The 25,931-nt window shown below is 43.0% G+C and overlaps 1 protein-coding gene across 6 annotated transcripts in view; it reads right to left on the reverse strand.

Annotated features, from left to right (window-relative positions):
• The window catches only part of SOD3 (superoxide dismutase 3), a 948,116-nt gene that overhangs the window by 53,112 nt on the left and 869,073 nt on the right, over positions 1 to 25,931 (reverse strand). Inside the window, exon 1 of one of the 6 annotated variants that reach the window (XM_050790714.1) lies at positions 23,990 to 23,993. The exons of the other annotated variants lie outside the window; for them this stretch is intronic. The gene's annotated coding sequence lies outside the window, so the exon portion shown is untranslated. Of the gene's footprint in view, positions 1 to 23,989; positions 23,994 to 25,931 lie in introns of those variants that run through there. 6 annotated transcript variants of the gene reach the window in all.

Raw genomic sequence — 25,931 nt, forward strand, 5'->3', positions numbered from 1 at the left:
AGCACTTTGTGAGGCTGAGGCAGGCGGATCACAAGGTCAGAAGTTCGAGACCAGCCTGGTCAACATGACGAAACCCCATCTCTACTAAAAATACAAAAATTAGCCGGGCTTGGTGGCGGGTACCTGTAATCTCAGCTACTTGGGAGTCTGAGGCAGGAGAATCGCTTGAACCCGGGAGGCGGAGGTTGCAGTGAGCCGAGACAGTGCCATTGCATTCCAGCCTAGGCAACAAGAGGAAGATTCCGTCTCAAAAAAAAAAAAAAAAAAAAGTAAGGATAATAGTTCAGCCTTCATTTTAGTTTGCTTTCTTTTGCTATAGGCAATAAAAAGTTTCTCATTTCTGTGGCTGTTTCTACTTTTGCAAGGAGCTCTTGGAGCTTGCAGCTGCTATTAATGATTATGGGAGTCTTGGGATTTGACACATTGGAGTTGAGCTCCCTCTACAAGGCCCGAGCCTCTGCATAAGCAGGCAAGTTTTAGGCAGGCATCCCCTAGGGATATAGAGAGCCTAGAGGAATTCTATTTGTGTGACCTCCTTCCCAATGCACCCCCCAAGCCCCACCCAAGTGAAGATCAAAGACCACATTGAAAGTATCCCCTCCAAAAAACACCAAAAAAGTAGAAATCCAATGAGTCTTAGTAGGAGGGGTTGAGAAGGGAATATTTATTCAACAAACAGGAATTGGGCACCCACCATGCAACAGCACTGTGTTGCCTTGTGAGTTACAAAGATGAGTAAGACGCAGGCCCTGTCCCCCAGGGGAGTCAGACATAACTAAATATACTCTGTAAGTACTCTGGCCAAACACCATGAGCGACCAGCTGTGTCTTCCTAGAGTCCAGTTCCGCTCCCTTTGCTTCAGGGCCTTTGGGGTTAAGACTCAAATGTGTGTGTAAGTTTCTGGTCCATTTCAGCACCTCTTTCTTCCACTTGCAGGGCTCTCAGTCATCACTCCTCAGTCTCAGCTTGGGGTGACCAATCTCAGTGGATGCACCATAAAGATGCCCAATACAAATTCCCTCCTTGAAGGAACTCTGGGTGACACAGCAAAGGGTTTCAAGAGGACAAAGAAGACACAGAAGTCAAAGAGAGTAAATCTGGTTCTTGGTCTCCAGGTTTCTGAACTTTTTTGTATAAAAGCTGGAAATAGTTACTAATATTTACTAAATTCTTTTTGTGCTATGCACTCAATCTTATTTAATCATCACAACAACCCTGGGAAACAAATATTCACATCCTCATTCTACAGCTTAAGAAATGAGGGCCTGGAGCAAATGTCTTCTCCAAGATCTATAGCTGGTAAAGTCAGGATTCAAACTCAGCTCCAACTGATTTCAAATATGGACACTAAAATGTACACTGCACTGTCCCCAGCCCAAGCTTTTGTCTTGGACCCCTTGTTAAAGGCTTGATCTTTTGAAAAACATGCTTTGAGGCTGAGCACGGTGGCTCATGCCTGTAATCCCAACACTTTGGGAGGCCAAGGTGGGTGGATAACCTGAGGTCAGGAGTTTGAGACCAGCTTGGCCAACATGGTGAAACCCTGTATCTACTAAAAAATACAAGTATTAGCTGGACATGGTGACATGCGCCTGTAATCCCAGCTACTAGGGAGGATGAGGCAGGACAACTGCTTGAACCCAGGAGGCAGAGGTTGCAGTGAGCCAAGATCATGCCACCGCACTCCAGCCTGGGTGGCAGAGTGAGACTTCATCTCAAAAAAAAAAAAAAGAAAGAAAAGAAAAGAAAAACAAAAAGTTGCTTTGAAGGTTAATGTTCAAGTGAGATGATGAGGGTAAAGCCTCCAGTATAACATCTGGAAACTACTAAATATTTGCTACAGACTGAATATTTGTGTCCCATCCAAAATTCATATGTCAAAACTTAACCCCCAATGTGATCGTATTAGGATGTAGGGCCTCTGGGAATGATAAGGTCATGGGGTGACTAAGCCCCTGAATGGGATTAATACCTGTATTAGTCCATTTTCACACTGTTGATGAAGACATATCCAAGACTGGGCAATTTACAAAAGAAAGAGGTTTAATGGACTCACAGTTTCACATGGCTAGGAGGCCTCACAATCATGGCAGAAGGTGAAAGACACATCTCACATGGTGGCAGACAAGAGAAGAGTACTTGCTCAGGGAAACTCCCCTTTACAAAGCTATCAGATCTCATGAGACTTATTGACTATCACAAGAATAGCATGGAAAAGACCCAGCTCCCCATGATTCAATTACCTCCCACTCCATCTCTCCCACAACATGTGGGAATTGTGGGAGCTACAATTCAAGATGAGATTTGGATGGGGACACAGCCAAACCATATTAGTACCTTATAAAACGGACCCCAGAGAGGTCCCTCACTTTTCTCACCATGGGAGGACACAGGGAGAAGATAGCCACCTATGAACCTCCTTCAAAAGGAAGCCAGCCCTCATCAGACACCGAATCTGCTGGCATCTTGATCTTGGACTTTGCAGCCTCCAGAAATGTGAGAAACAATTTCTGGTGTTTATAAGCCACCTAGTCAATGGTATTCTGTTGTAGCAACCCCAAGAGACTGAGACAGAGTTGAATATATGATAGCTATTTCTCCTACTACTATTATTATGCCATGGTGGGATCTCAGAGAACAGAATCCAGCTCTGGCAGAAGGCACTGAGGAAAGCCATGGAGATTATCAATATATTCAGGACACGTCCCACGTCCTAATGGAAAGACACAGCTAAGCAAGTTCCTGAGGCTGCCTATGAAAATAAAGGCAGATCTTTCAGCTAAGCCACGAGATTCCTGAGTGTGTGTGTCCATCCAATCAACAACATATTTTTAAGCACATCACGTGTACCTGGCACTGAGTATAAAGTGGTGAACAGATGTAGCTCTGCCCCTGTGAAGCTATAGGTGAAGAGGATGGAAAAAGCTAACACATAAGTAAATAAATATGTCATCACAAATTGAGAAAAGCTTGATGAGTATAATTTATAGAGTGCTGTGATAGAGGATAATCTAGGAGGTAACCTATTTAGAATAGATGATCAAGGAAGACCTGTCTGAGGAGGTGACATTTAAAACAGACTTGAAGGATAAGAAGCCAGTCAGCAGAAAGGATTGGGGCAAAGTGACTTGAGACTTGCCCAGGAGGCTTCTTAATAGCAAATCTGGTTGGAAAAATGGCCCAACTGCAATGTTTCAACCAATGTTGCACCAAAAGCTGGTGACGGACCCCTCCTCATCATTGGTGCAGAGACGGGATCATCTGGCTTTGAAGGTGATCCTAGAGAGATCCCACCACAGGGAGCTGGGATATACTAAACAAAGACACCCGTAGGGGCTGATGAGTTGCGGTTCAAATTGTCTCCCAATTCTTCATAAGATGCATTGAATGAAGGGGTTGGAAGTGAATCAGAGGAAAGTGGAGACTGGTCATCCAGTGACCTCGGGTCAGTCTATTTTCCCAAGCCCCGAAAGGAGCACTATTGCTATTTATATTTCAATGTAAATCAAGCCAACTTCAACCAGCAAGGCTGTGTAAACGTGTGTTTAATGTCAGGTTTATATTAATATTTGCATTAACAAGATTGATCGTTTACATAACAATGCATACGTAAAGTCTGGTCTAGGTTTGGGTTTACACACATTTACATAATGTTTACAGATTGATTGATTAGACAGACTGTGCATAAATCCAAGTAAACTGCTAGTTGTTTATTTTTTCTATTGGGGCTTGGTAGCCTATATCTTAATAAATGGCTAAACTGAACCTAAGTCCTCTATTATAACCTTCACAGAAGATTTAATAGTCCTGCAAAGTAATTTTCACTGAAAAACAGTGAGATGAAATCACTGAGGCTATTTTTTCCCTTAATCTCCAGCATTGAGTGGTTAAAAAGGAGGACACTGGCTTAAACTGTGCTCTAATAGAGGTAAAACCAGGCCGGAGGGGGAATATCTGGATTCAAGACTCCTACCTGAGACATTGCTGAGAGTTTCTTAGAGAGGCTCAGGTTTGGCAGGGACCTTTCTGGGCCCTGGGAACCTCCACTACCGGCTGGTCAGAGGAGTGAGGTGGAGTGTGGCTTCCTTCCTTTCATGCCCTGAGTGCTCTGCCGGGGGAGTAACGATCTGGATACTTAGTCCCCAAGCAGAGGGAAGCTTGAAAAAGGGCAGGAGGAGTAGAAGAGATTTCAGAAGAGAAAAACATCATGCAAACAGAAATAAAAACAAGCTATTTTTTTTTTTTTTTTGAGATGGAGTTTTGCTCTTGTTGCCCAGGCTGGAATGCAGTGGCGCCATCTCAGCTCACTGCAACCTCCGCCTCCCAGATTCAAGCAATTCTCTTGCCTCAGCCTCCCAAGTAGCTGGGATTACAGACACGCAACACCACGCCCGGCTAATTTTTTTTTTTTTTTTTTTTTGTATTTAGTAGAGACGGGGTTTCACCATGTTGGTCAGGCTGGTTGCGAACTCCTGACCTCAGATGATCCACCTGCCTCCGCCTCCCAAAGTGCTGGGATTACACTTGAGCCATCGCGCCCGGCCCAAAAACGAACTAATTTTTAAAATGTTTGTCTGTATTTTGTGTGGACCTCCAACAGTTTGGTGAATCACTTCCTCTGCTCATGGCACATGGTCTACAGGTTCGTGCAAGGCCCTGAGCTCCATTCTCCAATCCAGTTCATTCCCACCCCTCAAAAGGCACCACTCATGTGCCCTGCAAGTCTCTTTGGAGACTGTAGGAATAAACAAAGACCTACCAAATGAGAACAGGCAAGGGCTCTTTACTCAGAGCTTGTTGTATAGCAACAGACAGCCAACGCCACTTAGGTTTGGCAGAGACTCAAAGGCAGGCAGAGGAATGGGGAAGCTTTATGGGGGAAAGGGAAAGCTTTGGGTGTGCCCTGATGGGAGGCTGTTGGCCTGAAGAAGCTGGAGGAGACTAAAAGTGGGGCATCTTATGTGATTGGTTAGGGGTGTATATTTGACTTTCGTTAATTGACCTCGAGTTGGAAGTGGGAACAAAAATTATGGAAATTGTCCGTTGTTAATCAAGTCCTGGCTATTTGAGATCAGTTGTTACAAAAGTTACTGCTTAGCTTCTTGAATTGTTACTAGAGATGGCATCTGACTTTCTAGATGTCTGACTTACAGCAGGCTGGCTTCCTGGGCTGGCTATTGTAGATAAAGGTTTGATTTCCTGGGCAGGTTGCTGCAGGTTGTGAGTCCTAGTTCTATTTTCAAATATGGTCCTACCACTGTTCATGTGTACATTCAGTCTCTCAAGATACAGATATCTTACAAAATATGTAGTGTCGTTTTCTGTGGGTATGTTATTAAATAGTATTGTGCTAAAGATCTCTTGATTTTCTTAACCTTTTTTCTTACTCAATAGTATAAGTTAAGGATATATCTGGGTTGCTGTCCATACATAGTTCCTTGGACCTTATGGTTGCAGGTGCTACATACTGTGCCCCCACCAGGACACGCTTTCCACATTTTATAAAAAGTTGCCTCTGGTATCCACCATCACTAACAGCACTGAGATTAATATCTTCATATTTGTTCAATTAAAGGATGGTTTGCCAGAGTTCCCTGTTTATATACCCAGGATAGGAGGGTTGAGTCATAATGTATGTGTTTCTTAGTGTCAGTATATACCACCAGATTGTTCTCAGAATGGTTATAAATGTTTATATTCTACCAACAGTGCATGAGAGTTCTCATTTTCCCACATCCTTGCCAATGCTTGGTAGTAGCAGTCTCTCTTTCTTCCTTCCTTCCCTCCCTCCCTCCCTCCCTTTCCTTCCTTCCTTCCTTCCTTCCTTCCTTCCTTCCTTCCTTCCTTCCTTCCTTCCTTCCTTCCTTCTTTCTTTCGTTCTTTCTTTCGTTCGTTCTTTCATTCTTTCTTTCTTTCTTTCTTTTGTTATACCCAGTCCGTTTATTCCCCAAAGAAGACCACCAGAGACTGCAGTCAAAGCCAAGCGGCAAGGATCTTTATTGCAGGTTCAAACCTGGACCCCCGACCAAGTGTGGAGCGAGAGCCCTGAGGAGGGGTAGGAACTGTCTTTTATAGTCAGCAGTAAACAAGTACAGAGTCATAGGGGTCTTTTGAACAACGCAAGCTTGGGATTGGTTGATATTTGAACAGTGCAAGTTGGCTGTTCTTGATTGGTTCCCGCCATCTCCCGCCATCCGAGCTATTTCAGTTACTCTTGACATGTTTATGACCTCTGGCAGGGACTTTCCTAACCGGTTTGTCCCGGCTTCAGTTCCGGGAGCCAACTGTACTGTTCCTCCCACACTTTTCTTTCTTTCTTTCTTTCTTTCTTTCTTTCTTTCTTTCTTTCTTTCTTTCTTTCTTTCTTTCTTTCTTTCTTTCTCTTTCTTTCTTTCTTTCTTTGTTTGAGACAGGGTCTCCCTTTGTCACCCAGCCTGGAGTGCAATGGCACAAACTTAGCTCATTGCAGTTTCAACTTCTCGGCTCAAGCGATCCTTCCACCTCAGTTTTCTAAGTAGCTGGGACTACAGGCACACGCCACCATGTCCAGCTAATTTTTTGTATTTTCATAGATACGGGGTTTTGCCATGTTGTGCAGGCTAGTCTCAAACTTCCTGAACTCAGGCAGTCTGCCTGCCTTGGCCTCCCAAAGTGCTGGGATTACAGCCACCACACCCAACCAGTGGTAACAGGCTTTCTATTTATGGAAAATAGGATGGTATTCAGTATCTACTTCATTGATGTTTTAATTTTCCACTCATTTATTACAAGTGAGTGAACATCTCATCACATAGCTATTACACATACAAGATTTTCATTTCCGTGAAGTGTCTATTCATACATTTTTACTTGGTTTTCTTGTCCTTTTCCTTGTTGACTTGCAGAAACTCCTCATTTATTCTAGATGTCAATCTTTTGTTGGTTTTGAAGGTTGCAAATGTTTTCTCCTAGTCTGTCATCTTATTAAACAAAATTTCTGAATTTTAAAGGAAACAAATCCATCAATTCTTTGTGCATTTTGGGGCCACTATCTTGGAAGTTCTTCCCTAGCTTTAAGGACTCAAAAATAATCTCTTCTACTGCTATCAGCTTTATTGAAGGGGTTTTTAACCAGATTGGCATTAACCTGGAATTCAAGATGTCAGTGAACTTGGATGGGAAAAAAAAATACATTTTTATTTTCAGTAACCTCTAATGGACATTTAGTATTTCTTCTGATTATGAATGTGGGCAACAAGCCACAGTGATAGTAGTAGGCTTTCAATTTTGTCTCCAAAAAAAGTATATTTTTAGCTTACATTACCATTGTTGTATATATTTCAAAATTGTTTTTGAGTGCCACATTTCAAAATTGCTATAGTTGTTAGATTTGCTGCCAGATCTGAGTAATGCTTGTATTATTCCATTTTCACGAATATTAGTCCATTTTCATGCTTCCCAAGACTGGGAAGAAAAAGAGGTTTAATTGGATCTACAGTTCCATGGCTGGGGGTCCTCAGAATCACAGCGGGAGGCAAAAGGCACTTCTTACATGGCAGTGGCAAGAGAAAATGAGAAGGATGCAAAGCAGAAGGATAAAACCACCAGATCTCGTGAGACTTATTCACTACCATGAGAACAATATGGGAGAAACCACCCCCATGATTCAAATTCTCTCCCACCGGGTCCCTCCCACAACATTTGGGAATTAAGGGAGTGCAATTCAAGATGAGATTTGGGTGGGGACACAGAGCCAAACCATATCAATGCTTTAATACAGAAGCATGTATTTTTCTTCACAAGTTTTAAAATTTGTACATAATTGTTTCTTTTGATAATCCTATTTTATTTTATGCATTTAAAAATGTTATTCTGAGGAGTCTATAGTTTTCTCAGATTACCAAAAAGCTATATATTAACAGCACTGTTTTATAGCTATACCTTTCACAATTAGGTCTTAATCTGAAGTTCATCTTTGTATATGGTTTGAGTCAAATTCCTGATTCACACCGTATGCCAATACCATATGCAGAGTAATCCTTTCCTTCCCCATGGACTGATTTCTGGTGCCATCTTTATTATGACAAACTTTCCATTCATACCCAAGTCGTCCCCTGAGTTTCTGTTCTATTCTATCAATCATCGCCTGATCCAAACTTTTAAGATGTAGACCAGGAGGGATGGAGAGTGGAATTGGGCACACCCATGATGTCTGCATTTGGAGGTTTATTTTATTTTGGTTTTATTATTACATGTTAATTTTTTCTATATTTGTTTTTAATACAAAAATTAAAGAGAGACTTTTTAAAGTCTCTCTTTTTTTTGTTGGATTTTGGATAAGATTACTTAGTTCTCTGACACTCTACATCAGGAAATCACAAACTTTTTTTTTTTGTAAAGGGCCAGACCGTAAGTATCTTAGGGTTTACAAACCCGAGCTTCTCAATTCTGCCCTTGCAGCATGAAAGCAGTCACAGACAATGTGGGAGCAAATGAACTTAGCTGTTCCAATAAAACTTTATTTACAAAAACCTGCTGGCTGGATTTGGCTTACAGGCTATAGTTTTCCAACCCCTATCCTGTATCACTTGAAGTATTTTCTTCCCCATATAAGGTAGCAATGTTCTTTACTGTGAAACTCATCAAAGAAATTATTATCTTTGATTAAAGACCCGTATCTGTGGAGCTGGGCATTAGATGTCCACATTTGCTATCCCAGCACTATTTATAACAGATAACGTAATAGAAAATTACATCATAAAAGATAACCCAAATAGCCAGAAGTAAGAAAACTATTAAGACAATTATGATAAATCCAAATAATAGAATATTACGTAGACATTTAAAATGTTTATGGAATTTTTAAATAAGATGCACATGCTTATAATATGCCTACTTTTAAATGAGAATAAAAATAATACATATAAAATATAAACTATGTTTTAAAATTCATAGAGGAAAGCCTAAAAGGAAAAACATTAGTGACAGATCTGGGTACAGATCTGAGTGAAATTATGAATGATTTTTATTATCTTCTGAATATGTGTCTGTATTTTCTATTTCTACAGCAGACCTGTATTAATATTAAAATAAAATGCTGTATTGTTTTAGTGTAAAGAAAGTTTAAAGGATGGCACCCACAAAAAATCTGCATAAATCCACTTAACATCAAGGAACATTGAGCAGATGGACAATGGAAATGCTCATTTAGTAACAGCCCAATAATTCAGAATATCAAGTCAAACCAAAGCCATTTGTAACTTTAATCTGGGTATTGAAAAAAAAAGTAATAGCAAACAATATTTCAGAAAATATTTACTAACACTGGGGACTCTTATCAGAGTCACACATAGTATGCTAAGAGTTTCTCAGGGATTGTCTTGATTAATCTTTCCAAAAGCTGTCTAAGATAGGTACTGCTAATATCATCATCATCATCATCATACCCATTTTATAGAGGAGAAAACTGAGGCTTATGCCCTTAAGAACTTGGTTCAAGCTCTATGTACCTAGAAAGTAATGGAGATTGGGTGCAAATCCAGGGAGATATGATGCCCAACCAAGCACTGAAGAAATTGAACTCTTATAGAACTTCAGAAATAACTAATAGAAGCATGGCATTTCAGGCCAGGCACAGTGACTCAGGCTTGTAATCCCAGCACTTTTGGAGGCCGAGGCAGGCAGATCACCTGAGGTCAGGAGTTCGAGACCAGCCCAACCAACATGGAGAAACCCCATCTCTATTAAAAATACAAAATTAGCTAGGCGTGGTGGTGTGTGCCTTTGATCCCAGCTACGTGGGAGGCTGAGGAAGGAAAGTCACTTGAACCCAGGAGGCAGAAGTTGCAGTGAGCTGAGATTATGCCATTTCACTCCAGCCTGGGCAACAAGAGCAAAACTCCATAAAGAAAGAAAGAAAGAAAGAAAGAAAGAAAGAAAGAAAGAAAGAAAGAAAGAAAGAAAGAAAGAAAGAAAGAAAGAAAGAAAGAAAGAAAGAAAGAAAGAAAGAAAAGAGAGAGAGAGAGGGAGAGGAGGGAGGGAGGGAGGGAGGGAGGGAGGGAGGGAGGGAGGGAGGGAGGGAGGGAAGGAAGGAAGGAAGGAATTTCCATCAGGTGAGGTGGTAGTTTCAAGTGGAGTTATTAATTATTCACAGCAACAGTTCCCAACAGGATCTCTGTTTGCCAAAATTTGATCTAGATGTCTTTATGTTCTGATCTCTGGAAAAGCTGCATTTCTTTAAAAATGCTCTCCAGTCAGACCTTTCACTGGTTCAGACACTGGTGCAGACAGGAAGTCACCATGCCTTCCTTCCAGCTCACCCCTTTGCATCCCTTCTGCTTCAGAATTACAGAGCTTGTACTTTCCAGCAATGCACTGCAGTGGTTACGGTGGGAGGGCTTTGACTTTGGATGGCTTCCTCAGGAAGGCACACACTAGGCCTTATGTGCCATACTCCTTATATTAGTCCATACTCACACTACTATAAATAATAACCCGAGACTGTGTAATTTATGAAGAAAAGAGATTTAATTGACTCACAGTCTCACAGGCTGTACAGGAAGCATGGCTGGGAGGCCTCAAGAGACTTGCAATCATGGCAGAAGGGTGAATGGGAAGCAAGGACATCCTCACGTGGTGGCAGGAGAGAGAGAACAAAGCGGGAAGTGCTATACACTTTTAAACAATGAGATCTCATGAGAACTCACTATTGTGAGACTAGAAAGGGGGAAATCCACCCCCATGATCCAATCACCTTCCACTATGTCCCTCCCTCAACACTGGGGGTTACAATTCACAATGTGATTTGGGTAGGGGCAAAGAGTCAAACCATATCATTCCAATCATTCCACCCTGACCCTTTCCAAATCTCGTGTCCTTCTGACATTTCAAAATGTGGCCCTCTTTTCACAGCATCACTAGGCAATACCCTAGTGAGGACTCTGTGCAGAGGCTCCAACCCCACATTTCCCCTATGCCTGCCTGAGTAGATGTTCTCCATGAGGGCTCTGCCTCTACAGCAGACTTCTGCCTGGACATCCAGGCATTTCCATACATCCTCTGAAATCTAGGTGGAGGCTTCCAAATCTCAGCTGCCTTCTGCGCACCTGCAGGCCCAACACCGCATGGAAGCCACTGAGCCTTGGGGCTTGTGCCCTCTGAAACAATAGCCCAAGCTGTACCTTGGCCCCTTTCAACCATGACTGGAGCTGGAGCAGGTGGGATGCGGGGCACCATGTCCTGAGCATGTTGTACAGAGCAGTGAGTCCCTGGCCCTGGCCCACCAAACCACTTTTCCCTCCTAGGTCTCCAGGCCTGTGATAGGAGGGACTGCCATAAAGGTCTCTGAAATGCCCTGGAGTCGTTTTCCCCATTTTCTCGGATATTAACCTTCAGCTCTTCTTTACTTATGCAAATTTCTATAGCCTTAAATTCCTCCGTAGAAAGTGAGTTTTTCTTTTCTACCACATGGTTGGGCTGTGAATTTTCCAACTTTTATGTTCTGCTTCCCTTTTAAATACAAGTTCTAGTTTCAGGTCATTTCTTTGTTTATGCAAATGAGCATAGACTTTTAGAAGCAGCCAGGCCACATCTTGAATGTTTGCTGCTTAGAAATTTTTTCTGTGAGATACCCTAAATCATCTCCCTCAACTTCAAAGTTCCACAGATCTCTAGAGCAGGGGCACAATGCTGCCAGTCTCTTTGCTAATGCATAGCAAGAGTGAACTTTACTCCATTTCTCAGTAAGTTCCTTATCTCCACCTGAGACCACCTCAGCCTGGACTTCCCTGTCCATATCACCATCAGCATTTTGGTCACAACCATTCAACAAGTCTAGGAAGTTCAAAATATTCCCTCATCTTCCTATCTTATTTTGAGCCTTCCAAACTGTTCCAACCTCTGCCCATTACCCAGTTCCAATGTCACTTCCACATTTTCACATATCTTTATAGCAATACCCCACTTCTTTGGTACCAATTCTCTGTATTAGTCCATTCTTGCACTGCTATAAAGAAGTACCTGAAACTGTGTAATTTGTAGATAAAAGAGGTTTAATTGACTCACAATTTCACAGGCCATACAGAAGCCATGCCTAGGGAGGCCTCAGAAAACTTACAATCATGGAAGACAGTGAAGAGGAAGCCAGTACGTCCTACATGACTGGAGCAGGAGGAACAGAAAGTGAAGAGGGAAGTCCCACACACTTTTAAACAATCAGATCTCATGAGAACTCACTATCTCAAGAACAGCAAGGTGAAATCTGCCCCATGATCCAATTACCTCCCACCAGCCCCTCCCCCAACACTGGGGATTACAATTCAACATGAGATTTGGGTGGGGACACAGAGCCAAACCATATCACTCCTCACGTGTACTTGTCACGCTGACTTCTCTCGCCTTGCTCCAACAGGCCCTGCTGCCTCCTACCGGAGGCATTTGCATTTGCTGTTCCTTCTGCCTATAATAGCTGTTCCCAAAATCGTCTAATGGCTGACTCTTCATCATTCGGGTCTCAGCTCTAACGTTACCATCCAGAGCCCTCCATTCTATCTGTATCTAATATCACCCCCAATCCTCTGCCCAGCATGAGCAATTCTATTCCTGTTATTTGATGCATTTTGTTTCTTCATAGCACTGCACCTGTTTGTAACCATCTCGTTAATTTTTAAATGCGTGTTGTTTATGCCCTCCATTAGAATATTAGTTCTTTGTGGACAAAAACCCAATATGCAGTTTTTGCTACAGTCCCTGTTCCTGGCACCTAGGAGGGTCTCAGTAAAGATTGACTGAGTAAGGCCAGGCTTGGTAGCTCATGCCTATAATCCTAGCACTTTGGGAGGCTGAGGTGGGCAGATCACTTGAGGTAAGGAATTCGAAACCAGCCTGGCCAACATAGTGAAACCCCATCTCTACTAAAAGTACAAAAATTAGCCAGGTATGGTGGTGTGTGCCTGTAATCCCAGCTACTCGGGAGGCTGAGGCAGGAGAATCGCTTGAACTCAGGAGGCGGAGGTTGCAGTGAGGTGAGATCACACCACTGTACTCCAGCCTGGGCAACAAAAGCAAATCTCCATCTCAAACAAACAAACAAACAAACAAACAAAAGATTAACTGAGTAAATGATCTCATTTAATTTTCCCAAAAAACTCATAAAGCAGATGCTGCTCTACAGTTGAGGGAACTCAGAGAAGTTATTTCCCAGGTCACACAGCTAAAAACTGGGGAGGACAGGGGTTTGAAGACAGGGTTTGTCTACCTCTCATTATTTCAATCACCTCCTATTCATCCCACTGATGACAAGCAGATTCTCTCCCTAGGGCTACAGGAATAGCTGAACATGAGACACCTAACACTGGACAGCTAAGATCAGCAGCAGTTTACTAGTGACGTATGCTCACACTCAAAGAGAAGAATTGCTGCACCATGCAGGGCCACACAGGAGGTGCAGTCGAGCACAGAGTGAACCACAAGAGGTTGTGGAAGGCAGGCTGTGTAGTATTAAGAGGGTGGAGTCCCCCTTGGTTCCCATGAGAGGATAGATTGGCTTGTTTAGATAATTCTGCAGACCAGCAGAGAACTGAAACTTGCTACTCAGGGATAAGCAAGAGCTACACCTGGCTCATTTAACAAGAAGGTTCCTTTGGTCACTGGACTTTATCTGTGGGACTCTAGAGTGGGAAGGGGAACTTGTGATTAGGCATTTGAGACCCTCCCAATATTATCAGATGTCAAGGAACAGATAATATTGGACCTTAATTTTAAGCCTTACACCAACCCCATATTAGAAACCACATGAATATTAAAAGAGAAAACAGGAGGACTGGTAGTAAGGAGATGAGGTAGAAGTGGCCTTTGAATAAGGCAGCCTAAAAATAGAGTCAGTCAGCGCCCCCTCAAGAAAATGCATGGTTCTTTCCAAATGCCTTACAATCTTCCAGAAATTCTTTCTTATTTCAACAATACTGCAAAATTGGCAAGGCTGGTCTCTCTGGGAAGAACCTCAAGGGCAATATTTTAGGGCATTTGAGCTCATGAGCATGATAGACGATGGCTGACTTGCATCCTGGAACCAGTTCAACACCTACCCATAATACCAATGGGTTTTGCTAGTATGGTTTTAAACACCCATAAAAATCAAGCTTTATTGATGGGGAAAACATAATATCTTCTTGGAAGTGGGCCCTGCTTTGTGCAAAGAGAGTATACACAATGTTCCAACTATAGATAACTGACCCAGGAGTCCTCTAGGGCTATTGTGGCCTCAAACATAAACACAGCGGAAGAACTCATTCAAAGCAGCGTGATTGGCAACTAAGTCATGTCACTCTTGCCTGCATTTTAGATACTTAGTTGTGTCAAATATCAAATTATTTTCATCTGTGTGGGATGAAGAGCTGTTTGAAGCTCTTGCTCATTTTGCTTTGGGCATGTGTGTGTTGTTGTCATTGTGATGTTCTTATCTTCATCTCTGAGATTAAATTACTTCTGCACTTTTACACACCCATGCAAAAGAGAGGAGGTGAGCATTGAGGCCAACAGTCCTCTAACTGGCTGGGGAGATATGCAACCTTTTTAAATGCATTGCTTGGAGATGTATCTCCTATGCGCCTTCCCTCCGCACTTAAGTGTGCACATGTGCACACATCACACACACACCACACACACACACAGCTGTGCACTAATGCCACAGACAGTCTGGGTCAAGCCTACCTTTGCCATTTACCACCTCCCTCTTTCACCCCTGCTGTAGAGAATATTTGCAGACATTTCAGTGTCTTCACCTCCTGACAGTCCTGCTGTTTGGAATGCTTTTCCCCACCACTCTCCTCTCTCCTGCACCTGCCACCTCACCCTGTTTCACTGGTTGACTCACACTCACCCTTCAGAGCTCACTTCTGCACAGAGGTACACGCTTTAATTAGAACCCTGCATTTCCCCTTTGTCATTCTCTGTGTTTGGAGGCTGCCCTGGGGTTGCACACAGCAGGCCCTTCAGCTACAATATGGAACGTGGTCAGACGACACGGGCAAGACCACAGCACCAGCCAGAGGGTTGCACCTGTTCATTTCCTTCTTTTTTTTTTTTTTTTTTTTTTTTTTTGAGACAGCATCTTGCTCTGTTGCCCAGGCTGGAGTGCAGTGGCATGATCTCGGCTACTGCAACCTCCACCTCCCAGGTTCAAGCAATTCTCTGCGTCAGCCTCCTGAGTAGCTGGGATTACAGGTGCCCACCACCATGCCTGGCTAATTTTTTGTATTTTTAGTACAGACATGGTTTCACCATCTTGGCCAGGCTGGTCTTGAACTCCTGACCTTGTGATCCACCCACCTTGGCCTCCCAAAGTGCTGGGACCACAGGCGTGAGCCACCGTGCCTGGCCACACCTGTCCATTTATTTCCCTGAATTGTTCTCAAATTGGTCTTCTTCCTTTCGACCCTGTTTCCTGCCCGTTTCAGACCACCACTGATATCCTATAAAATACTTTAGCAGCCTTTTAACTGGCCCTGCCTCAAGGGTTGTCCTGCCCAATCTGATGAGGCAAGAGGCACAATCTTTTGCCTTGGGCTTCATTCCTGGATTCTGTACTATAGAGGGCCCAGCTCTGGCTCTCAGTGCTCTTGGGTCTCAGCTGCACCCCTCCCTATGGAACAAGGAGTCTGCAGGCTAAAGGAATGTTCCCAACAAAGCGCTATCTCATCCTCCACCCCCAGAGGATTCCAGATTAGAATGCAGATACCCAGGACGCTGCATTCCTGATATGCCAGCCCTGAGCCAATTCTGGGCTTGCACAGCACTCCTCCCCTGAAGGTGGAGCCACTGCTAGTGTCCACACTACCAGGCCTTGAAGCGTGCTCAAGGGGTAGCAGTTTCCCTGGGAGTGGGCTGTGGAGGGAGACTGGACATAGGACGGTAAAAACACACACCCGCCCAAGTCGGGAGAATCTGGGGAGGGAAAAGACAAGAAGCAGGCAGCAGGCTGTAGGCGCTGCAGATGTGAGGACAGGCTGAGGTTGCTCCCTGTCTTGAATCCTCAAGGACTCCCTACTTCTTTCAGGAAATAATGCAAACCGCTTAGCATCGAAATAAGGCCCCAAGAGAGCGTTCCCCTTCTGTACTTCTCCAACTTCGACCATGTCTCACAGTTTTTCTTTCAAATTCTCATTCCAGACCCACTAAACAATTTGCATGCCCTTAGCGAATAATTGATCCTATTTTATCATGACTCCTTTACTTTCTGGCCCACTTTTCCCCACTAGACTGTGTGCTTCTTGTCATGTCTTATCCTCTGTGGACGTCTCCCCAGCATCCAGGATCGGGCTTGGCACACAGTAGAGTTCTGCGAAATACGGTATGTTGGGGGAGGAGAGAAAGCAGGAAGGGGCCACAAGAGCTGTGTTTCTGCCTGTAGGATTTGTACCCCTGAACCTCTGAGAGCAACGCCAGACCACATGGCAACACTCTGGGATGCTTAGACTTTAGTAGAGTTCAGGAATAGGGGAAAGAGTGAGTGGGAAGAAGATAGAATAAGTAACGAGAAATATTTGTATGCAGATAATGATGAGAAACAAGCCTTCATTAGAAATTCTTCCAGAATCAGAAGCTGCAGTTCCCACCCTGGCTCTGCCAGGAGCTTGATGTGTGGACTCTGGTTCAGGGCATTGCCTGGGAGCCCAAGTTCTGAACTATCTTAACCTCTGGATGTGGGACACTGCTGTGCACACTATGATAAGAGATGAAGAAATATGTTTTAGGTAGATTAAAAACATTCAAAAACAACTTCAGAATTATTTTGCTGTCTGCTGCCACCATTGCTTTTTTCATTTAGAGAAGGCATATTCCTGATGTAACCCTGGACTGAGGCATCCGTAGACAGGTGCATTATTTCAGTCCTGGTTCTACCACATATCATCTATGTCAGAGGTCAGTAAACATTTTCTATAAAGAGACAGATAGGAAATACGTCAAGTTTTGTGAGCCTATACTTCTCAACTGTGCCTTTGCAGTGCAAAAGTGGCCACAGAAAATGCAGAATGGAATGGACATGATTGTGTTCCAATAAAACTTTATTTACACAAACAGACAGTAGGCCAGATTTGGTCCACTGGCCTTAGTATGCAAACCCCTAATCTCTATGATCTCCAGCATCTCAAACATTATCTGAAAAAAAAAAAAAATGGGATATGATATCTGCCTCTACAGAAGATGAAGAAATGATATATGAAATTATTTTGAAAACTAGAATGAACTAAAGCACTAGCAAAATGTACATCCGTGGTAGTAGCAATAGTGTTACTATGCTGTAGTTAGTCTCATAAATAAATCACGTTTGTTAAGTACCACTATATACTAGCTGCATTGTATTGATGATATTACTCAATCTTCACAAAGATCTTGCAAAAGAAAATGGTTACAAACATACAGATGAGGAAACTGAGGCTCAGAGGCTGTGACTCAAGGGTTACATAGGAAGTCAGAAGTAGGACTGAATTCTAACAGCAGTTCCTGGAACCAAAACAAACAATGACCTCAAAAAAATATATAATGTGTTAAGCATGTAAATAACAGATATATATAGATGAGTACATGGCTACCAACAGATGGGCCGCTGCTGCATTTAGTCAGCGGGACAGGATCAGGTAACATTCCTGTTGCTATCAAATGACAGAAACCCCATGCTTGCCATGGCATTTGGGTGCTGGACACTCTTCCCTGGAGGAAAAAGGCCTTTTGTGGCAGGGTCCCAGATTTAAATCCTAAACGAGGTGAGCTACCCGTGATGGGCTCTGCCAGTGGTGCAGGGCTGACCATCTCTGCAAAGGATTGTCTGAGTCACAAGGCAGCCCTCCAGAACTTTCTGGGCCTGCCTGAAGCCAGGCCTGCATCAGCCCCACAGGGAGGCGTGAGCAGCCGGCACCACTTGAACGCCGAGTCTCCTGCTTGGAGGAGGCCAGATTTAGCAATCTGTCACACACAGCCCGCCTCATTGTGACACTGGGCTCCAAGAGGCTGGCAGCGCGGGCAAGCAGAAAAGCATCTGTCGGCATGCCACGCAGACAGGGATTAGAGAGGATGGGGGAGGATAATTATGGCATTTGCTTTCCTATAAAGTGCATGTCAGGAGGAAAGGATTAAGCTAATTGAAGAAATCTCCAGCACTTACGTCAAAGGTGGCTGAAAAGCGATTGCTTTATCTTGCATCTCACCTGCTTCTGAGAGCCCGGCTCAAGGAGGCCTACCCACATCTCCACTTTGTCCCCAGCAACTCTTTGCAGAAATAGTTTGAGTTGGCGTTAGCCATTCTGCAAAGGAGAGAGGAGCTAAAAATAAGAGCATGTGAAGGATGCTCCCCACTTTTTTTTTTTTTTAATTTCCAAAGCTCACATCAAGTTTCTCAGAGAAAGATGGAAAGCTGATTTTCCTGAGGTTTACACATTTGTGTACGTGTGACAGGTGAAATAAATGGCACCTGTAGTGCACGTACTACACGGGGACAGGTGGCGGCCGCCCTCAAACTCTATCTCTTTTTCATCTCTCTGGAACATTAGCTTATGCTCCTGAGGGCCAGGCTGCATGCAAAGAGAAAGCTTGGGCTTCAGGATCATTTATCATCACTCTCCCCCATGCAAAACCCAAACATCTCCAAACCCAAAACCAATGGAAAAAGACAGGAATAGTCTTTTGTCTTCTGTCATCCAGATGGAACTTGGTTTTTGAGTTCCAGGTGACAGGTATTGGAGTTGTTGTGATAATGAATTTGGAAAGGAAGCAAATAGAAAGATTTCCTCTTTCTTTTAATTCCAAATATTATACTACATCTACATAAATATGACTTGCCCAATGGACTATCATTTTTCAAAGAATAAGATATCACATCTGGAAAACATAGTTAGCTGCCTAATTTTTGCCGTAAAGCATCCTTAGACAGCTTAGATAATGAAGTGCCAGAGGAATCTTAGAAATATTTGTTCCAGTGGTTAGGACCAGAAAGCTGGCTCTATTCTCTGTCGCTTTCTAGCTCTCTGACTTTGGGTAAGTTATTTCAACTCATTTTCATTTCTTCATTTGTGATAGCTCAAGAAAAGTATCTGGCATATAGTAGGGACTAAAAACTGGGCACTGTCATTGTCATTATCACCATCATCTTCATCTACCAGAAAGGCATAAGGTATTGTATTAGTCAGAGGTTGCCAGAGAAACCGAACCAATAGGGTGTGTGCATATATCCTATTATACATGATAGAGATAGAGACTGAGACATAGAAAGAGATTTATTTTTAAGGAATTGGCTCACACGATTACGAGGGCTGGCAAGTCTGAGATAGGTAAGGCTGGCCAGCAGGCTGGAAATTCTGCCAGGATTTGATGTTGCGGGTTTGAGTGCAAAGGCAGTGTGGAGGCAGAATTCCTTCTTCTTTGGAGGATCTCAGTCTTTTTTCTTAAGGCCTTCAACTGATTGGATGAGGCCCACCCCCATTATGAAGCATCACCTGCTTTACTCAGAGTCTACTGATTTAAATGTTAATAATTTCTTAAAAAAATATCTTCCCAGCCACATCTAGACTGGTGTTTGACCAAGCAATTGGGCACTATAGCCTAGTCAAATTGACACATAAAATTCACCATCACCAGTATGTTATTTCAGGTTTTCATCTTATACAGGTTTTCAGGGAAAATCTATGCAGTAAACATTGAATAAGCCAGATGTGGTGGCTCATGCCTGTAATCCCAGCACTTTGGGAGGCCGAGGTGAGTGGATCACTTGAGGTCAGGAGTTCGAGACCAGCCTGGCCAAAATGGTAAAACCCCAACTCTACTAAAGATACAAAAATCAGCCAGGCATGGTGGCAGGCACCTGTAATCCCAGCTACTTGGGAGGGCAAGGCAGGACAACTGGTTGAACCTGGGAGGTGGAGGCTACAGCGAGCCAAGATCACTGCACTCCAGACTGGGTGACAGAGTGAGCCTCTGTCTCAAAAAACAAAACAAAACAAAATGAATATATCTTAGACTTACAACATGCTATCTTAAAAGGAACAACAACAACAACAACACAAAAGGTACAACAATCACCTGCTTAGCCCCCTTGGAACCTACCAGAAATCATAGCTGGCGTCCCAGTTTCCAGCCCCCTCTGCCTTTGGGTTAGTGTGTGGTTTTAGGCAGGTTCCTGAGAATCTCTAAACTTCCGCAGCTGCAACTCATACTGAACGTATCTGCCCTGCCTTCACAGGGGAAAGGTGAGAATAAAATTAAGCAACTCTTGGGAAGGGCTTTGTAAATAAACTTTAAAATGTCTCAACATAAGACATTATCCTACGAGAAGTGTAGTGCTCTGGACAGGCTGAGTCCAATTATTTGTACTAAAGCCAATAAAAGGCAACTCTAACATGTCATAAGTTTGACCTAACTCTAATATGTTAGCTAACAAAATCATTAATGTTTTCAATTAGAATTAATTTCCTTGCCTTCTTGTTAATCACATCCAATTCACATCCAAACGCCGTTCTTGGGATTTAGAATGGCTTTTGGATATGAATTAGATGACCAAGTTGTCTGAACACTAGCCTTTCCCCCTCTTCCCTCAATAAATTTTCACATGGAAAACATGTCATTGCCTTTGAGCAGGGCTCAAAGCAGCAGGTCCAACAAATGTTTGTTGTAGGATAATTCATTCATTACAGAGATATTTATGGAGCCCTCGCCTTGCACCATGCAGCTTGCAAGGATCTGGACGAAGAGGGTGGTGACTTTAAGTGCTGAGAGTTCAGTCATGGGATAGCATAAGAATTTGATAGATGTCACTATTTATTATTGGTTCATATATTATTATGTGACCATTTTTATAAAAGTAAGACAGGATTAATGATTTAAAATAAAGGCATGGCTGAGCCCAACATTCTTTCTAACATCGGCAGCTTTTTCAAAGTTCCCAGGCTTGCGCTCAGCATCAGTATAACATCACAGCAAAGCCAAGGCACCAACAGACCAGAAGAGTGAGGCAATTGTTCTTTGGAAAACTTCACCATCAAAGGAAATTGTCTTGTGTTGTCTCTCAGAACAATTCACACTTCATTGGGAAGCTATAAAAACAATTACCAGGTCATTAGTAAAGGTTATTATTTCTTTTTAAGATTCAAACACCCACTCTCAGAATGACCTTAGCTTGCATTTCAGTGGGAGGCAGTTGCTGTAGTGGAAAGAGTGGAAGCTTGGGAGTGGAAGCCAAACAGCCCTGCAGCAGGTGTTTAGTCTTTCCCGGGCCTCAGTTTCCTCAGCCCTACACTGAAGAAGCTAGGAGTCCCTGCCTATCTCACTGACTGTAAAGAGGTTGAAATAAAATGGCTTGGAACTGGATGCAGAGGTACAAGGCAAGCCTGGGCAACATAGCAAGACCCTGTCTCTTAAAAAAAAATGGCTTGAGAATGACTGCCACCACCAGCCTGGCACTTGGAAAGTGTTCTGAAAATGCAATCCTTTCCATTCCCAGGCTCCAAGTTACCTGTGTTTGGGGCTAACGATATGAATCAATAAAGCAGGAAAGATGGAACTGAGCTCTGGATTCACTGGAATAGGCTAGGTTGTGCTACAGTAACAACCTGAAAACCTCAGCAGCTGAAAACAACCAAGTTCATTTCTCACCACAGCCCACGTCCATCCATCACGGGTTGACAAGCGAGCTATACCTGCCTTAGCCACTCAGAAACCCAGGCTGGCAGAAGCTCCATCTGGACTCATGACTCCAAGATCAGGAGGAAGAAAGAAGGAGTATAGCAAACAATACACTAGCTCTCAAAGTTTCTGCCTGGACGTGATACACATTACTTGCACTCACATTTCATAGACTGAAGCAAGTCATATTGCTGCACTGAGTAAATGGCATGGGGATGTATCATCTTACCACAGCCATAAAGACTGGAGGTGTAGGAAGGGACTATGGTACAGGAACTTGGCTCAAGGCAATTTCCATATGTAATAAAAAAGTACATGGAATTCTAGCAAACGTTTAGGCTTTGAATCCTGTCACAGCAATTAAAATTATTTTCTATACGGGCTGGGTGTAGTGGCTCACACTTGTAATCTCAGCACTTTGGGAGGCTGAGGCAGGTGAAACATTTGAGGCCAGGAGTTCAAGACCAGCTTGGTCAACATGAGAAGACCTGATCTCTACAAGATTTTAAAAGTTAGCCAGGTGTGGTGGTGTGCACCTGTGGTCCCAGCTACTCAGGAGGCTGAGGTGGGAGGATCACTTAAGCCTGGGAGGTCGAGGCTGCAGTGAGCCATGATCATGTCACTGCACTCCAGCCTGAGCAACAGAGCAAGACCCTATCTCAAAAACAATTTTTCCTATAACCCATAGTTTGTTTAAACATTTAGACCTGTGTTTATTCAATAATTTGGTTATGTTATCCTCAATGCTCCAGGCACTGTTCTACGCTCAGTGAACATGATCTAGTCCTGCCATTATGAAGCTTACCTTCTAGAAGGAAGGCAGATGACAAACAAGTAGAACATATATACTTACATTTCAAGGCTTATGTGCTAAAAAAAATAATAATAAAGTGGGTAAGGGTACTAAGGATGACTAAACTGAAGTGAGGGACTCAAGAGGATGTTGAATGAGTTGAATGCTATTCCCTTCAAATTTTATTTTATCACCTCCTGAGTTCTCTAAAGCTTTCTGGAAGGCAATGTGACTGCCTCAAAATAACAACAGCAATAACAATTTTCACAAACACAAGCGCTAACACCTTTCTCCCACCACCACCGCCTTGATCCAACTCCTTCCTCACAATGTGAACCTCAGATACTGGGCAGTGCTCCCGGGCTCGTGCTGCACCATTGCCCCACGGGACACAGAGTGTGGCAGGTTAGCCCAAGGCAGGACAAGAGTGGCCTCCACCAGGGCCTGGGGTTACCATGTAACCACTGTTGAGGCCTCAACTTCCCTGTGCATCTGTACTGATGGAACTATTCCATGTATTCACCCACACCTGTGCATGGATGTTCAGGTCACCTGTTAGGAGCCAACACAGAACTGAGACGGAGGGAGGAGGACCATAGGAGGGAGGGATAGCCCATTTCCTGAACACCCCACTGGGCCAGTTGCTGTCCACACACACCTTTTCTTATCTAACCTTCTCAATATCCTCATGAGGTGAACATTATGATCTCTAGTTTGAAGATAAGGACATTTAGGCTCAGAGAAAGGAGGTCATTTGTTCTAGGTCACAGAGGAGTAAGTGCCAAAGGCGTGCTCTTTTCTTCTGTGCTAACTTCCACCTCTTGACCCTCACCTGTGTTTTCTTCCTATCTTTGCCTCAGGTCCCTCCATTGGCATCAATAGTTTAGCCCTGCAGGTGATTCTCAAGGTCATTGGTTATGACCTTGAGATGCTAATGACTATGCTAGTGCATTAGACATGATAAAATCATTTTGTATTCAGTGAATTACTATACACCACATTAAACCTATGAGATGAATCCTTATGATCCCATCTTTTGCATTAGAAAACAGAGGCTCTCAGAGGCAATGTCAAACTCTAAAAGCTACACTTGCACCTACGGTGCCACGTTGCCTCCATTAACCCAAATTTCTTTTCCGATAAGGCTACAAGCTACTGTAACTCTCTCACACAACAGCCCATCAGGTAGACTTTCCACAAGGGAACTTTTTCTTTCTGTCTCAAACTTTTTTGAGGATCCGATGAAGGGTATAAAACCCTTCTCCAGAAAAATGCTCATTAAAAACACAAGAGGGAAAAATTAGTACACTAGAAATGGATTTACTTTATAAATGTTCAGCCTTATGGTTTAATATATCATGTCTCTCACTTTTATTCAATGATGCAGCAATTAATGGTTCATTCCAGAAAGAAAAAAATGCACAATAAAAGTTTATCCTAGGCCAGGTGCAGTGGCTCACGCCTGTAATCCCAGCACTTTGGGAGGCCAAGGCGGGTGGACCACCCGAGGTCAGGAGTTCGAGACCAGCCTGGCCAACATGGTGAAACCCCCCTCTCTACTAAAAATACAAAAATTAGCCAGGCATGATGGCTGATGCCTGTAATCCCAGCTACTCAGGAGGCTGAAGTAGGAGAATGGCTTGAACCTGGGAGATGGAGGTTGCAGTGAGCCACGTTCATGCCATTGTACTCTAGCCTGGGTGACAAGAGTGAAACTCTGTCTCAAAAAAAAAAAAAAAAAAAAAGAAAAGAAAAGAAAAGAAAAAGAAAAGAAAGTCCATCTTAAATATGCTAAAAAAAATCAATTTTTAAAACATGACGGTGCTTGCTTTGAAATAGAAGTTGAAATGGTAATATGCAGCTTGACATGGTCCATGCATATCATCTTTGATATCCTTTCAGTCTGACTTTTCCTTTTGAAGATATTAAATGCTGACTCACAAAAGAATCAGTGCTCCCAAAGTCTCTGCTGAGAGACTTGTGCCAAAGAGCACCAGCATTGTCCAAAAGAGGATGAAAAATCAAGGATTCTATCCACGTTTTTTAAACCGTGATGGAGAAAAAGCAACAAAATATGTAACTAAATTGATTTAAACCCTAAGAATGTATTTTTTTCCCAGTTAATAAGTCTGAAAATCGCACTATTAATTCAGCAGGTCAGCAGCATCAAAGTTCTGGGTAAGCGTCTCTGTAATTCTCTTCATGTCCCCTTCACGGTCACAAGATAGCTGCAGCAACTCCAAGCAACACATCTTCATAGGCTATCACATTAAAAGAAATGGTGATAATTCCAGATGGCTGGTTCCATCTGACAGAACTGTTGCTTCCATTTTCTTTATCTACCTCAAGTCCCAAATAAGCTACGTCAGCTCCACAGAACAAGGATTTCCCCAAATCTCTTCAACTGTATATGGCTGATTTTATTTGAAGGGTAAATAAATAACTGTGTAAGATGTTTCAACCAAAGGATTTTGTGTTGAGACAAATACAAGTTTAAATATAGGTCCAGCCTTTTAAAATTAAGCTTTCTCATGAAAAAATGTCTGCATTGTCCAATGTCACGATGGACAAACATTAACTTTGCCACACAAGAAGCACCGGGGTTCGGAGAGGTAGGGAATCCTTATCATGTTCAGTCATATAAATGGAAACAATGGATATATGTAAATTTGGACCTCATCTCTTTTCATTGATATTTTTCCACTCAAGCTAGACCTGATGTGCACAAAGGCAGGAGTGCCCATTCACAATGATAGGGTGTGTTGTCATGCATTCCTATCAATAGGAATCTCCTCTCATCAATGGGATGTCAGGGTAATTACTATTATATTTGTTACTAACCACATACAGAAACATCTTTTCCATCCTACATTCATTGCAGTGAAACTATCACATCAACAATATTTTTACATTTAAAAAGCACATTGCTTTCACAAAGATAATTTAGCACAAAAAAGAAATTAAAGAAAATACCTATCTTCCCACCAGGAGGCTATTTATGGACTGCAGGCTAAGAAACTGTTTGCAAACAATTCTTCTCTTGTCCTGGTGTGACAGAATGGTAGATGATACTTTTCACGTGATCTCAGAGTTCTGCCTCTAAGAACACCACCCACGCCGGACATGCTAAAAGGACAGGATGCAACTGGTTGGCAACCTTTCACACATCACTTGCTCAGGGGTCGATACAGCAGGTGAGGGAGAAAGGTGAGAGAGTGAGGGTGTCTCTTTGGAGGCACCTGGTAGAGAGGGGGAAGTACGGCCTGCTGAGTGAGACAGATATGGGTTTAAATGCTGGCTTTCCCACTTCTTGGACCTTTGTTAAGTCAATTACTGTCTCTCAACTTTCATTTTCTTGCTGAAAAAATGAGGCTAATCATTACCTCCAATGGGAGTGAACTTTTTTTTTTTTTTTGAGATGGAGTCTCGCTGTGTCGCCCAGGCTGGAGTGCGGTGGCACGATCTTGGCTCACTGTAACCTCCGCCTCC

The sequence above is a fragment of the Macaca thibetana genome, chromosome 5 (assembly GCF_024542745.1).
Source record: "Macaca thibetana thibetana isolate TM-01 chromosome 5, ASM2454274v1, whole genome shotgun sequence".
Lineage (NCBI taxonomy): Eukaryota > Metazoa > Chordata > Mammalia > Primates > Cercopithecidae > Macaca > Macaca thibetana.